General features: G+C 42.2%; 1 protein-coding gene across 4 annotated transcripts in view; it reads right to left on the bottom strand.

Annotated features, from left to right (window-relative positions):
* The window catches only part of MACROD2 (mono-ADP ribosylhydrolase 2), a 2,649,380-nt gene that overhangs the window by 656,638 nt on the left and 1,978,175 nt on the right, over window positions 1-14,567 (bottom strand). The window lies entirely within an intron of this gene.

The following is a 14,567-nucleotide window of genomic DNA, read 5'->3' as shown; positions in this document are numbered from 1 at the left end:
CAGATTATACTCTTCGTTCTATACAGTCAGGGTGGTACAGGCAGATTCTTTAACCATTTGGTAGCTTGCTCTGGTGCTTCAAAAATATGCGTTTGGCCCTCTCTCCAAATTTTTAGCGATGCTGGAAACTGCAGGGCAAACCGAACATTTTTATTGTATAGCTCAGTACAAACGGTAGAAAAAAGTCTTCTTTTCGCCACCACCGCTGCAGAATAGTCCTGAAAAATCACCACTTTTTGCTCTTTGTAGCGCAGTCTTTGTTTTCCGATAAGCCGTGAGAACAGCTGCTCTCTGGGCCCAATTAACAAATCTCGCTATCACAAGTCTGGGGCGCCGGTCTGATTCCCTCCTAGGACCCAGGTGGTACGCTCTTTCTATGTTTTCAAGGTCCTCCAACTTGGCATCTGCCATCTTGACCGAGGACTCCAATGCTATAACACGAGTGGTAAGGCCTTGCTGGTCCTCCTCTACCGCTGATATCCGTCCTTCTGCAATGTCAATCCTTCTGCCAATATCCCCCAACGATTCTTTCAGTACCTCAAAATTTTCGCTGAGGCCATCGAATTTGTGCTCTAACGCCACAACTACCGCCACCGTCAGCCTCGCTACTGCTGCTTCGTCTAAGCCAGTGCTTTCGGAGGAGCGGCGGCTGTCGGCCATCTTGAGCTCCACTCCGGTCGTCTTCGGCTTCTCTTTGTGCGGCGTTTTTGTTGTTATCTCTTTTTGTGGCAGCGGTCCAGTCGGCGCGATCTCGTTTGTTCCCTGTTACTCTCCTGTTCGTATTTTTTGTAATAAGGGTGAGCTTTAAAATGTTAGCTTTCGGAGGGTCAGCGCCCGGAGCCTTGATGCACACGTCTCACCAGGCTCACCGCATCACGTGGTCTCCCTCAATGCAATTAGTTTTTACTTTAGTAACATAATAACAAAGTAAATGATGATGTATAACAATTTAAAATGACCTATTCAATCTGACCAGTTAATTCTCATCCATTTTGGGTAGATATGTATATAAATTGCCATGTTCCCAGATAACATTAAACTTTCTGCTGCTCACGTCTGGACATAGCCTTATAATTTATTTGGCTAATTTCAACATCAGAGTTATTTGGCTTTCTCAGCTCTGCCCTGGAATGTCCCCCCAATGCTCCTACATTATCCTTTTAAATTTTAGTGATTTATCCGGCTAAAATTTAGATGGATAAGTTCCAGGGATATTCAAAAGTAGACATTTATTCAGATAAATGGCTTTAAATATTGGCCTCTAAATGATTAGTTATTATTTTAAATTATCTGCAAGATTCCAATATACTTCCTCCTAATTCTCTGGAAGCAGCTCTAAATTTGATGTCATGCTTTGTACTAATTGAATATTATAGAAAATGTCAGATGGAGCAGGAACTAAGTTAAAAACTACATTTATTTTCAAAAGAAAACTGTTCTTAGGTTCTCTGTTTCCTTCCTATTAATGGAAAAGGGCTAACAAAAATAGGACACTTTTTCATGGACATTTTGAAGCTTCACTGCTTTCAGAACAACATAAAACAAGACTGACACAGATTGAAAACATAGAAACTTGTCAACAACATCAAAACACCTATACTGACTGCGATTCCAGGACTAAAATTGGTTAATATGAACCTACACAAAATGTGGCATTTCTCAACCATTTAACAAATTATTTACAACAATTAATAAACTTGCAAATATATATTTAAAATATTTGTATACAGCAAACCATCTTGCCATATGATATGCAAACATTCATTTTAAAAGTCATTATCTTAATTATGGTAATGGCTTCAGGAGACCACACAGCATTATGAGCTGATGATCTTGCTCAGCCTTATAATGATGTCTTGACTATTAATAGCAATGTAGTTTTAATGACTGAATTCAAAGAGCACAATGATAACAGTATGCAAAACTTGTGGCTGAAGATTTTTTTTCTAACTTACAGGAAAGAATTTGGTCCCTAGAGTGGACAGGGGAAGTAATAGAGGTGTGGAGAACAGGAAGACGGAATCATTTTGAATATTTTTTGGTCACATGAAGATTAAGATTAAATTAAGGTTAAAGGTAAATTCTATTCTACTTTTAGGGAAATCACATAAAGAAACTTATGCATAGAACTCACACTAAAGGTTTTTTTTTCAAGCATGTACATTCGTAAAGTTCAAAGTGCATGCTAACAAGGTACATAGGACCTCATTTTCTAAAGTATCGCAGGCCTGCGATACTTTAGAAGATGAGGGGCGGGAGGCCGAAACGGGGGACGGGCCTGTGCTAGCTGGCAGCGATCGCACCATCGCGGTGCGATCACTGCCAGTTTCGCACCCAATAGTGCCACCATAGGAGTTGTAGCTATTGGGAGCGAAATAGGCAGCAAAAAGGCACTTACCTTTTCGCTGTCCGCGACATCGGCGCAGAGTAGGCCCCGGTGACGCCCTGACTCCTCCTCTTCCGGGGCCGACTCCGCCCCCATCCTGGTATCGCACGCGATAAGGGACTTTTCGCGTGCGAAAGGTCCCTTATCGCGTGCGAGCGGCTTGAAAAATGAGGCCCATAATGTGCTAAGGTGCTACAACCCAAGAAAGAGATCTAGGTGTCATAGTGGATAACACATTGAAATTGTCGGTTCAGTGAGATGTGGCAGTCAAAAAAGCAAACAGAATGTTGGGAATTATTAGAAAGGGAATGGTGAATAAAACGGAAAATGTCATAATGCCTCTGTATCGCTCCATGGTGAGACCGCACCTTGAATACTGTGTACAATTCTGGTCGCCACATTTCAAAAAATATATAATTGCGATGGAGAAGGTACAGAGAAGGGCTACCAAAATGATAAGGGGAATGGAACAACTCCCCTATGAGGAAAGACTAAAGAGGTTAGGACTTTTCAGCTTGGAGAAGAGATGACCGAGGGGGGATATGATAGAGGTGTTTAAAATCATGAGAGGTCTAGAACGGGTAAATGTGAATCGGTTATTTACTCTTTCGGATAGTAGAAAGACTAGGGGGCACTCCAAGAAGTTAGCATGGGGCACATTTAAAACTAATCGGAGAAAGTTCTTTTTTACTCAACGCACAATTAAACTCTGGAATTTGTTGCCAGAGGATGTGGTTAGTGCAGTTAGTATAGCTGTGTTTAAAAAAGGATTGGATAAGTTCTTGGAGGAGAAGTCCATTACCTGCTATTAAGTTCACTTAGAGAATAGCCACTGCCATTAGCATTGGTAACATGGAATAGACTTAGTTTTTGGGTACTTGCCAGGTTCTTATGGCCTGGATTGGCCACTGTTGGAAACAGGATGCTGGGCTTGATGGACCCTTGGTCTGACCCAGTATGGAATTTTCTTATGTTCTTATGTTCTTATGTGAATGATAAAATATTATCTCCAAAGCATCTACATATTAATAGTGTGCACATTAATTTTTAAAAAAGTATAAAATGCATGCCACCTATCTCTGGAAAACCTCCATGCTAACCATCCCAAAGTGAAAGGACCAATTAGTATGGGGTGGTTTCTTTCTCCCCCACTCAGCCTTCACTACCAAACCTCATCAATGACAACTGGCTCACAAGCTTCCTGAGCACTACCCTATTGCCAGCAAAATCTATCACTCCCCTTCCCCAAAAAGACATCAGACACCTATCCCTCAACTCAGAGGGAGATTGACTCCCCTCAAATACTCTCCAACATCCCTCCACTTAAGCATAGAGCCCCAACCTCCCCTCCCACCAGTCTAGAATGGGGGCTTACCATTTTGGCGAGTCCCTTGTTTTCACTAGCAGAAGGGATGTCCAAACCCCTGCAGCTGACAAATGAAGTTGCTAGGTGGTGCTTCATATATCACATGGTAAAGTATCACCTAATTGCATCATTTAAAAACCGTATGGGTGTGAGTAGGAGAGCTCCCAAATCCTTCCTTTCTGTGAAGATGAGGAATTATGCAGAACAGTAAACCCTCATTCTGGAAGGATGGGAGGGAGATAGGGATGTGCTTCAATTTATAGATTTGGAAGAGGTTTAGGGGAGCCTATATTCCTTGAGGTGTTTGAGAGGAGTGTATGATGGCTATTGGGAGATCAGAGAGTGCTCAGGGAAGAGTTACTCAGAGCAGCTGAGGGGCAGATTTCCATCAGTGAGGGGGGGATTGGGAAAAAGAAACTTCAAATGAACACGTTGTACAAGCATTTTTAACTTTCAGTGTGTTAGATTTTTGTAAATATATTTGTTATTGTATACTTAGGACCATCATAACACCTACGGTCTACAAACATTTTATGCCTGTATTTTCAGCCGCTACGGGTCATTTTTTATTATCGGTCCGTAACCCTAAACATAAATTTTCAAAGCTTTTGGTTCTTATTGCTTTGTTTCAAGTTTTGCCGCCATATCCTTTGAAAATTTATGTGGATTTGAGGAAATTTACTTCTTTGAAAAACCCTGCCCGAGGTACACCGTCCACCACAGTCCCTGAAGCAGCAGCCCTGCGAAACGCATGTTGGACTGGACTTGGCGGCAGCGCTGACAAAAAAACTGGACTTGTGCGGCAGCGCCAGCAAAAGGGAAATATCATTCCACACGTTTTAAGAAAATAAAAAAACCAGAAAAAAGTGATCCAGAGCTTTATTGTGCATTGAGTGAAAAAGAATTTTCTCCGATTAGTCTTAAATGTGCTACTTGCTAACTTCATGGAATGCCCCCTAGTCCTTCTATTATTCGAAAGTGTAAATAACCGAGTCACATCTACTCGTTCAAGACCTCTCATGATCTTAAAGACCTCTATCATATCCCCCCTCAGCCGTCTCTTCTCCAAGCTGAACAGCCCTAACCTCTTCAGCCTTTCCTCATAGGAAAGGCTTTTATCATTTTGGTTGCCCCTTTATCATTTTGGTTGCCCTTCTCTGTACCTTCTCCATCGCGACTATATCTTTTTTGAGATGCGGCGACCAGAATTGTACACAGTATTCAAGATGCTGTCTCACCATGGAGCGATACAGAGGCATTATGACATTTTCCATTCTATTAACCATTCCCTTCCTAATAATTCCTAACATTCTATTTGCTTTTTTGACTGCTGCAGCACACAGAGCTGACGATTTTAAAGTATTATCCACTATGATGCCTAGATCTTTTTCCTGGGTGGTAGCTCCTAATATGGAACCTAACATCGTGTAACTACAGCAAGGGTTATTTTTCCCTATATGCAACACCTTGCACTTGTCCACATTAAATTTCATCTGCCATTTGGATGCCCAATCTTCCAGTCTTGCAAGGTCCTCCTGTAATGTATCACAGTCTGCTTGTGATTTAACTACTCTGAATAATAATCATCCGCAAATTTGATAACCTCACTCGTCATATTCCTTTCCAGATCATTTATATATATATTGGAAAGCATCGGTCCAAGTACAGATCCCTGAGGCACTTCACTGTTTACCCTTCAAATTAGTCTGTGTCTGGGTGAGAATACATATGGCCTACATTCTATATACATAACAAAAAATGACTCCAACACAGGGGGGTAGACTCAGGAGTAATCTTAGGAAATATTTATTTTACAAGGAGGTTGGTGGATGTGTGGAATTGCCCCCCAGATTCCTAGATTTATCTCTCTACACCAGAATTTTCATCAGGAATCCAGTCCCAGATCTCAGCTTGCTTGTCTGACATTGCTGTCTGGATGTTTCATCAGCACCTTAAGCTTAATGAGGGCAATATTCAGCTGTTGCGTGGCTCGGCAAGTTAGCCAAATACACTTATCATTATCAGGCTAACTTAGCTGGAATATTCAGTGATGCAGCAGCACCACTAAATATACCTGGCTTTCTTAAAGTTAGCTGGGTAGTTTATCTGTGGCCCGACCTGAGTTAGTTGGGCAAGTTATTCAGCTAACTCTGAATATTGGTCTAGACAGATAACTTATCCTGCTAACTCAATGCCTCTCTGTTTCGCCCATTCCCTGCCCCTGACTTATCTGGCTAAATACTTAGCAGGATAAATGACTTATCTGGCTAAGTAGTGTGCACTGACATAGCCAGATATTCAGATATACCACTTAGCCCAATAAGTCGGATTTATCAAGCTAAGTATCTTTCTGAATATTGAGGCCAACATGTCCAAGACAGAGCTCCTAATCTGTCTCCCAAGCCTACGTCCCTTCTTCCTCCTTTCTCTATTTCTGTGAATAACACTGTAATCCTCCCTGTGCCTTTAGCCCCTAACCTTAGAGGCAGTCATTTTGGATTTCTTTCTCTCCTTCTCTACATATATCCAAAACACTGTTAAAGTGTGCCATTTCTTTCTCTATAACATAACAAAATTCATCCCGTCTTTCTGAACGCACTACCAGAACCCTTATCCATTTTCTCATCACCTTTTGCTTAGACTATTGCAACCTGCTCCTCACATGTCTCACAGTGAGCCAACTCTCTCCACTATAATATATGCAAAATTCAACTGCTCAACATCTCTTTTGCCAAAGTTGCTACACCCCTATAACCTCTCTTCTTAAGTCACTGAATTGGCTTCCTATCCACTCCCATATACAATTCAAGCTTCTCTTACTCACGTATAAAAGCCTTCACTCTGCAGCTCCTCTCTACCTCTCCTCATGTATTTCTCTCTACACATCTCCTCATGCACATCCCTCATAAGGCAAGTCACCCCCATGTATTTCCCTTCTCCTTTACCACCAATTCCCGACTCTGTGATTTCCATCTGGCTGTAAAATATGCTTGGAATAGACTTCCTGAGCTATTGCGTAAAGCTTTTATATTCAGTCTAAAAACAAACCTTTTTGAGGCTGCTTTTAAATCTTAGCCCGATTGCCCCACTTACAGCCTCATTAATTTTTAACCATTGTCTTGATAAATGAAATTCCCCAAGTCTCTTTTGCCTTGTATATTTATCTAGATTAGACTGTAAGCTCTACTGAACCAGAGCTGTCTTGTATATATTTTTTGTGAAGCACTACAGAAATGTTAAGGAGTAGTAGTCTCTGAAAAAGTGATGGTGTGGCCCTCCATGTTTTGTACAGGATAAACCTACCTAGGTGTCAATAAAATTAGCTACATAGGCATAGGGTGCTTCTGATTGAAAGATCTCTACTGCTTAGTTCATATCAAAGCTATCTTGGCTTTCTAAGTCTGGCATGTTGAGTTTGAGACATTAGCACAGATTAAGAAACCAGAGACTCAGACATCTCCTTGGATTCCCCAGGTTGACTGTATTTGCCATTTTTATTTACTTGCATTGCCCTGCATGGGGCTCCAGCTATGAGTGTGTGCTTTGCCCAGCAATAGCACCTGGAAAGCAAGAAGAAGCAAGATAGTATAGGTGTCAAAGTACAGTACAAGCATCTTACTTATTCTGCTTACACTTGCCTTCCTCTCCCAACATTGTCCCTGACTAGGAGAATGGGTCTAACACTACCTGCCCCCCTCACCTTTCAAAAATCACACTGATTATAAGCTACTGACATACTGCCTTGTCATGCCATTCTGATGTCTTATTCAGCTCCTCAATGATCCAGAGAATGGCTTCTTGTCCAGTCATGGCAGAGAGCCTTTTCTCCAATCTGCTTAGTTGATTAGGACAAGTACTGCTGCCTCTTGTCCTGCTCTGATGTTACTAATGTCCTACCTGCCTTTTCCCTAATAGGAGTTCTTGTGTCAATGTCAAATTTGCTTGATGGCCCTCGGTAACATTCATAATCTGCTTCTGGAAATCCGCATGCCAATCAACCTAAAGGTCTGCTTAGCATGTGGGGTTTCTTCTCCCCTAAACTACCAGATGACAATCTGCCCCTCCCAAAACCCCCAGCCCACCTTCTACCCAGCATTATCCCCTTGAAAGTTGTCTATAATGTAAATGCTTACAAAATGGTTGCATACATTTGCACCTACTATCGGGCCGATACAGTAAGGAGCGGTAGGGAGAGCTGCGTTAGTGCCGGGCGCATCCGCGGTTGCCGCACGCACAGTCCAGCTCACCTACCGCTCGATACTGTATGTAAATAGCTTGCAAATGCAAGCTGTCTAAGAAGCGTCTGTGAAGCGTTAGGCCCGCACAACCCATTTTACTGTATAGAGCGCTATAGAGTATCCTGGGTGTGCTGGCCTAACGCTTCATGGACACGCTGGTATCTGTCATTTCAAATGTCATTTCAAATGACATTTGAAATGACAGGTACCAGGAAGTGGACGGTTCTCCTACGCTTGGGATTGCCAGTCCTCTCTCCTCTCCTCCCGAAGCAAGCAACAAAAGCGGAAAAAAAACAAACAAAAAAAAAAAAGCGAAAAAAAAAAAAAGTAGCAAGAGAGAGAGAGGGGAGAGAGGACGGGCAATCCTACGCTCAGGATTGTCAGTCCTCTCTCCCCTCCTCCCGAAGCAAGGCGCGAAAAGCAGCCTTGCTTTTCGGGAGGAGGGGAGAGAGGACTGGCAGTGAAAAGCAATGAAGCAACTTACTTTTTTTGCAGCCCCCCTCTGGAGACGGACATCGGCGACGAGGGACCGCGGCTCCCCTCCCCTGCCTCCAGCTGCCCGCGAAGATAGACGCATTGCACGGGTGAAAGCGGCCCCTGTGCGTGCAATTGGCCGCTCAAGACGTGACGTCACATGCCGTGACGCCAAACATCGTGATGTCACATCTTGAGTGGCCCAATTGCACGCACAGGGGCTGCTTTCGCCCGTGCTCCTAACCCGCTTTCTACCAGAAAGCGGGTTAGGAGCAGGGTAACTGCGGCCGTACTTTACTGTATTGACCTGTATGTCTGCAGGCAGCTGATGGAGGATAAAACAGCACAGATGCATTTACTAATAAAATCTATGCATGCTGATTTTCTCCCCTGACTTAAACCAGCTCCTGGCCCAGGACACCTTCTTTTAATCAGACTAAAAATATGCATATAGTGAAAACTCATGTATACCTTTAGCTGCCTAAAGGGTACAATATTTAACTAAGGAAATCTAAGTAAATACCTATCTACCTGGGCAAATACCTTTGAAAATCAACCTCTGTATTTATATCCTGAAGTATTTGTAATAATGCTAAAGCCCATGATATGATTTTGTCAAGAATTATTTATTTTGTGCAGACTTTTGATTTGCAGCACTGCATCAAATAGAAAAGTATCTTTCTAGAATTTTTTCAAAATTTGCAATTCAGTGTTTTTAATCTGAAAAAAAGAAGTACATTATACCAATGAAAAATTTAGAAGCAATTGCTAAAGAAAAAAAAGTTAACCTCCTTTATCAAGAAGACAGTTTGCACTCAGTAGGAGAGGCAGCTTTTTTTAGTGAATGCTGTAGGGGTCCAGGCACAGGGGATGTTGCAATATAAATCAAACCTCGCAGGCATGAAAAACAGAAGGACAAAATCCTGTCAGGGCTTAAACTTAATAAAAACAGTAAGCATCACATATGCTTCTCTCAAGAATAAAATGATTAAACAAACCTACATTATCAATCTGTCAACAGGGAGTCAATGTATCATAATTAAGCTATGCAGGAGTTACAGAATGACAATGGGGATTTGTAGGCACAGCATTGACCTCAATATACAAAAAGGTAACTGGATAATTATTTGGAAAGGGCAATTTTCAAAGACTGGTACCTGGATAGATAGAAATTTACCTCAGAAAATAGCTCTCCTCAAATGCATCTAAAAGAACATGCAAGCTCCATAGTCACATTAAAAAAAGAGAAGTTCCTGGTGGGAGTGTTTAGGATGGGCAGGAAAACATCATACATTCGATTTTCAAATGTACGCATGCAATTTTCCCATCTTCCCCCTCCCCTCACAAATCACAGAGGCAAAGTATGCGGATGCTTTTTTATACATACTGTGCACCTGCAAAATGTTTAAGGAGAAACAACACAGGTAGTTTTTCGTTGAAAATTTGTGTAAAGTACTTGTACTAAAACCACCAGCAGCGTGGGCTGTTTGAAAATGCCCCCCTATATGCTATTAGACATACAATGGCAAACGCACTGGTGCAATTGCACTGGGAAAAATAAGGGACCATGCATCAAGTTTTTCATTGTGCTCTTGTGTTGTAGGGTACCACAATGAATACACTTACAGGTCGATTTTCAAAGAAGCACGCAACCGTCCAGGTGAGCACATGTTACAAAATCGGTACATACATGTGCGCATGCCAGCACACACATGTTATAAAATCCGATGGCCGCGTGCACATGCATGCCAGATTTTAAAATCCATGCGCGCATGTGCAGGCAGAGTGTGCGGCGAGGGGGGGGGGATTTTTGGGAAATATGCTCGGCAATGCAATCGGGCCTCCCCCAGTTCCCTATCCCCCTGCCTAACATTCCTTCCCTTTCCCCTTTCCACCCTGACCCCTAACCCCTACCTAGCTACCCCAAATGTTTTTATTTTACTACTTACTGCTCCTCTGGAGCATAAGTATTTTCCATGCGCCGGCAGCCAGCCAGCGTGCACTTCCCCGGGACAGCAGCTAATGGCCATTGTCTAGGCCAGCCTCCATCCTGTCCCATCCCTCCCCACCCAGATCACATCACCTGGCCCGCCCCTTATTCAGGGCCCAGCACTTTGGCACGTAACAGGGGTCACATGCGTGGCTGGGCCCTTTGTAAAACGCACGTAGCGCGCGCAAGGCCCAGCCACACATGTGACCCCCCGTTTTTTACGTGTGGTGGGCTTTTAAAATTTACTGGAAATGTTTTTCCATTATGATATTAATGAGTTCTATTTGGAATTTTAGAAAATAAGGGCCGGACTTTCAAAGGATTTACGCACGTAACCGGTCATATGCGGCCAGGCCTATTTTCAAAAGGCCCGGCGACGTGCGTAAATCCTGGGGCTTGCAAAAAGGGGCGATCTGAGGGTGGGGAGGGGGTGGAGTGGAGCAGTCCGGGGGCGGGGCCAGAGGCAGTTGGCCAGCACGCACAACTTACTTCAGCCCCAGGGCTGAAGTAAGTTTTAAAACAAGGAAAAAAAAAAAGAAAAAGGTAGGGGGGAAATGGCGGGGGAGGTAAGGGAAGGGAAGGTGGGGTGGGGGGTAGGGAACGGGGGAAGGCAGCGTGGCTCGCACGCAAGGTGCACAATTGTGCACCCCCTTGTGCGCGCACATCGACGCACGCACGCATGTCTTAAAATCTACCCCTAAGCACAATGCACATACGGGGGGCAATTTTCAACCTGTCCACACTGGAACAAAAGCCATGCATACTTTTTTTTTTTTTTTTTAAACTATTTACAAAGCAAAATGCATGTGTATATGTTCTCTTTGCACCATTTTGTAGATAAAAAGTACATACTGTCACTTGCACATGCTTTACAGGCAGGTAGAGTTTTGCTGAAAAGTGACACAAAGATTTGAAAATGTCATCTACAAGCAAAATTTTCATCCCTTGACCTAAACACACCCCATGGAATGTAAACTTTCAGTGTGGCTAAAAGTATGCATATTGTACAACAACTCATTGACTTTTTGTTGTATTGCAGTAGGGCAATTTTCAGACAGATAATTAAGAGGAGTAAAATGCTTTTTACACAATAAACTGCTTTAAACATTGTTCTTCATATATTTATATAGATTTGCATATTCAGATTTAGTAACAGAGCAGTATACCATCCAGAGGAATTGTACAAATTAAAGCCGAAAGGTTAATAAAGACATTTTTGACTCTTTATTTTCAAATCTTCTTTCACAAGTATTTTTTTTCCCAAAGTATTTATACTTAATGCACTCTTCAGAATTTAAGACATCCTAGGCGCTTAAATTTAAATAGCTTTAAGGTAGAGCAGGACTAACACATAAGTAAATTTATTTTAAAATCTTATATTGCACCTCTTCCAAAAGGGTTTGTTCAGTGCAGATTACAATAATGCAAAAATAAAACCGAGCAGTTACAAAATACACAATGATAAAAACCAGTAATTTATACAATTCCAAAAGCTTCTCTAATATGAGAACATGTCTTTGGCCTAAAGTCAAGAGGTGGCCTGAGACCTACCTACCCTCTCATGAAAGCAGGGATCTCCTGCCAAAGGAAGGGCCTCAGGGCCAGGGTTGGGTTGTCAACCACTATTTTTAATTAAGGGAGGTCACGGACCAGCAGGACCTTTAAACCAGTGTAAAGCCCTTTACTAATAAATCTAAGTGAATCAAGCTCTAACTGCTACAGTATTTTAATATAGCAAAATTCTTCTTTTCTAGAATTATTTTTTCTTCTAATTCATGCTGTTTTATCAAAGGAAACTCCATCCTCAAGTATTTTTCCACCTCTGGATCCTCATTTCTGTGATTCTCTGTAGAAGACTTAAGTTCTGTATATGGAACATTTCTTAGAGAAGAAAGAATTAACTAAAGGAGCAGATTGCTTTATGCATGCTAAAGAGAATATTGGTGAGTTACAATATGGTGAAAATTATTCATCTCTATTTGCCCCTAGCATTGACAGTACATGGATAAAAGTGCATAAAATGGCATATATGATCAAAGTTTTAAATTCAAACCTAAATGATCTGTCCTACAGCAGTCAATGGTGGCACAGTAAAATAAGTAGTTACAAGTAACAAGTACAATGATAAATTCATACATACTGTTTAACATTCCCATAGGCATATGCAGCACTATATAGATACATTTAAGAGACTGTAAGCTTCATGGAGCATGGACTTCATGGAGAATGGACACTGAGACTCACATACAAGACAAATAATTTTCTAGTAATCACCTCTTACAGTAAAACATGTTTAATATTAGAAGGCTAGGATCAAGAAGAGTTAGGGTTTCTAAGTGGGACTGGAATATGGCCAGAGAGGGAGTAAGACACACAAACTCAGAAAGGTTGATCTTGGCATTATGTATCCAAAACACAAGCACAGAGAAGAGAAATACCTGCCAAGAGAATGCTACATATTTCACTCTTGATCTCATCTTGAACTGTAACTATATGCCTTTATAATAAAACAGAAATAGACTAAAAATAAACCCAAACTTCTAGTTTGATCTTCCTGTGCTTGCAAATGTTTTTCAACATTTGTTAACTTTCAGTTAAAAAAAAGAAATGACAAAGAATTTTCCATTATCACATACCCTTTAAAACTTGTAAAACTTAGGGGGGGAGCCAAGATGGCTGACGCATAAGGAGCAGGAGAGAGTTGCACCGCTGGGCCCATTCCTTTTCATTGCATTTCAACTAAGAATTACTTGTGAAGAAAATGCCGCACTCCAAGCAGAATGTGAAAGTGAGAGATAATTTACCAGAAACAGAGTTTGGATCCATGGGTCAGCAGAGGATCAACAGCTTTTTCATGTCCACACCACTAAGAGGGAGGACCAGGAGCTTCGGTCCACCTCTTTGGCCGAGGAAATTTCGCTTAGCTCGGGAACGCCAGATACACCCTCCCCACTCCGTGGTTTGGATGTGGTGGGAGTGGAGGATCCGTCCGCGACCCCTGAGAGGAATGGAGCTGCCCCATATCACCGGGCACGGAGGGGGAGCACTTTGCCTTCCTGCATGCAGCGCCGGAGAAGGGGAGAGAGCCGGTCGCAAGATCAGCGAGGCAGCTTCGAAGCCTGGAGGCATGACGAGGCCTGCGCTCCCCAAGGAGGCTGTACCGGCAGGAGGTAACAGCGAAGTAATGAGCCAAGGTGGTGCCATTTCATTAATGGCTGGAAACAATTTCTCTTTGCAGAAACCAGCTATTGTGATTTTATAGTTTGGAATGCCTTGGCATCCATTGAGAGTCGGCAATAACTTCCTTAACTGAAGCATTTTTGGAATCCAATAAAAGAGGAATAGATACTGTGAAAACCACCGGGCGGATTTTAAAAGCCCTGCTCGCGTAAATCCGCCCGGATTTACGCGAGCAGGGCCCTCGCGCGCCGGCGCGCCTATTTTGCATAGGCGCGCCGGCGCGCACAGAGCCCCGGGACACGCGAATATTTGGAGTGGCCCTTATGGAACTGAGAGGTAGGCCCAATAAGAGGGTATTGCAATAATCAATGTTTGCAAATATCAGCGCTTGAAGAACAGATCTAAAATCATTTAAATTCCAGCAGCAGTTTCAGTTTCCTAAGGGTTAACAATTTAAAGTAGCCATCTCTAAGTTTAGTCGCAATGTGTTTATTCCAGTTCATTTTAGAATCTATTGTAACACCCAGATCTTTTACATAAGGAGAAGGTTTAATTTTAGTGTCATTATCTGGGGTCACCGCTGGAAACTCTGTTTGCCTACATTTTCTTTTTAAGATAATTATTTCTGTTTTGTTCATATTAATTTTCAATTTCATATGGCGTAGAAGTTGTTTAATGGCATTTAGGTAGATTACTATAATTTTATAGGTATCTTCAATTGACTCATTAATTGGAACAAGAAATTGTATGTCATCCGCATACACATAAATATTTACTCCAAGGCCGTTTAAAAGATGACATATTGGTAAGACATGTATTCCTACTCCAGGCATTTTATTCCCAGTCTCAGGCGTTCAAATGTAACTTAGTGCCTTCTGATCTCTGTTTGAAATGCCAGCAAGTAAAAGGGACACTGGGGCATAGTTTTAGGGA

This window comes from Rhinatrema bivittatum, chromosome 3, assembly GCF_901001135.1.
Source record: "Rhinatrema bivittatum chromosome 3, aRhiBiv1.1, whole genome shotgun sequence".
NCBI classification, from domain to species: Eukaryota; Metazoa; Chordata; class Amphibia; order Gymnophiona; family Rhinatrematidae; genus Rhinatrema; species Rhinatrema bivittatum.
This window is presented reverse-complemented; position numbering and strand designations above follow the sequence as displayed.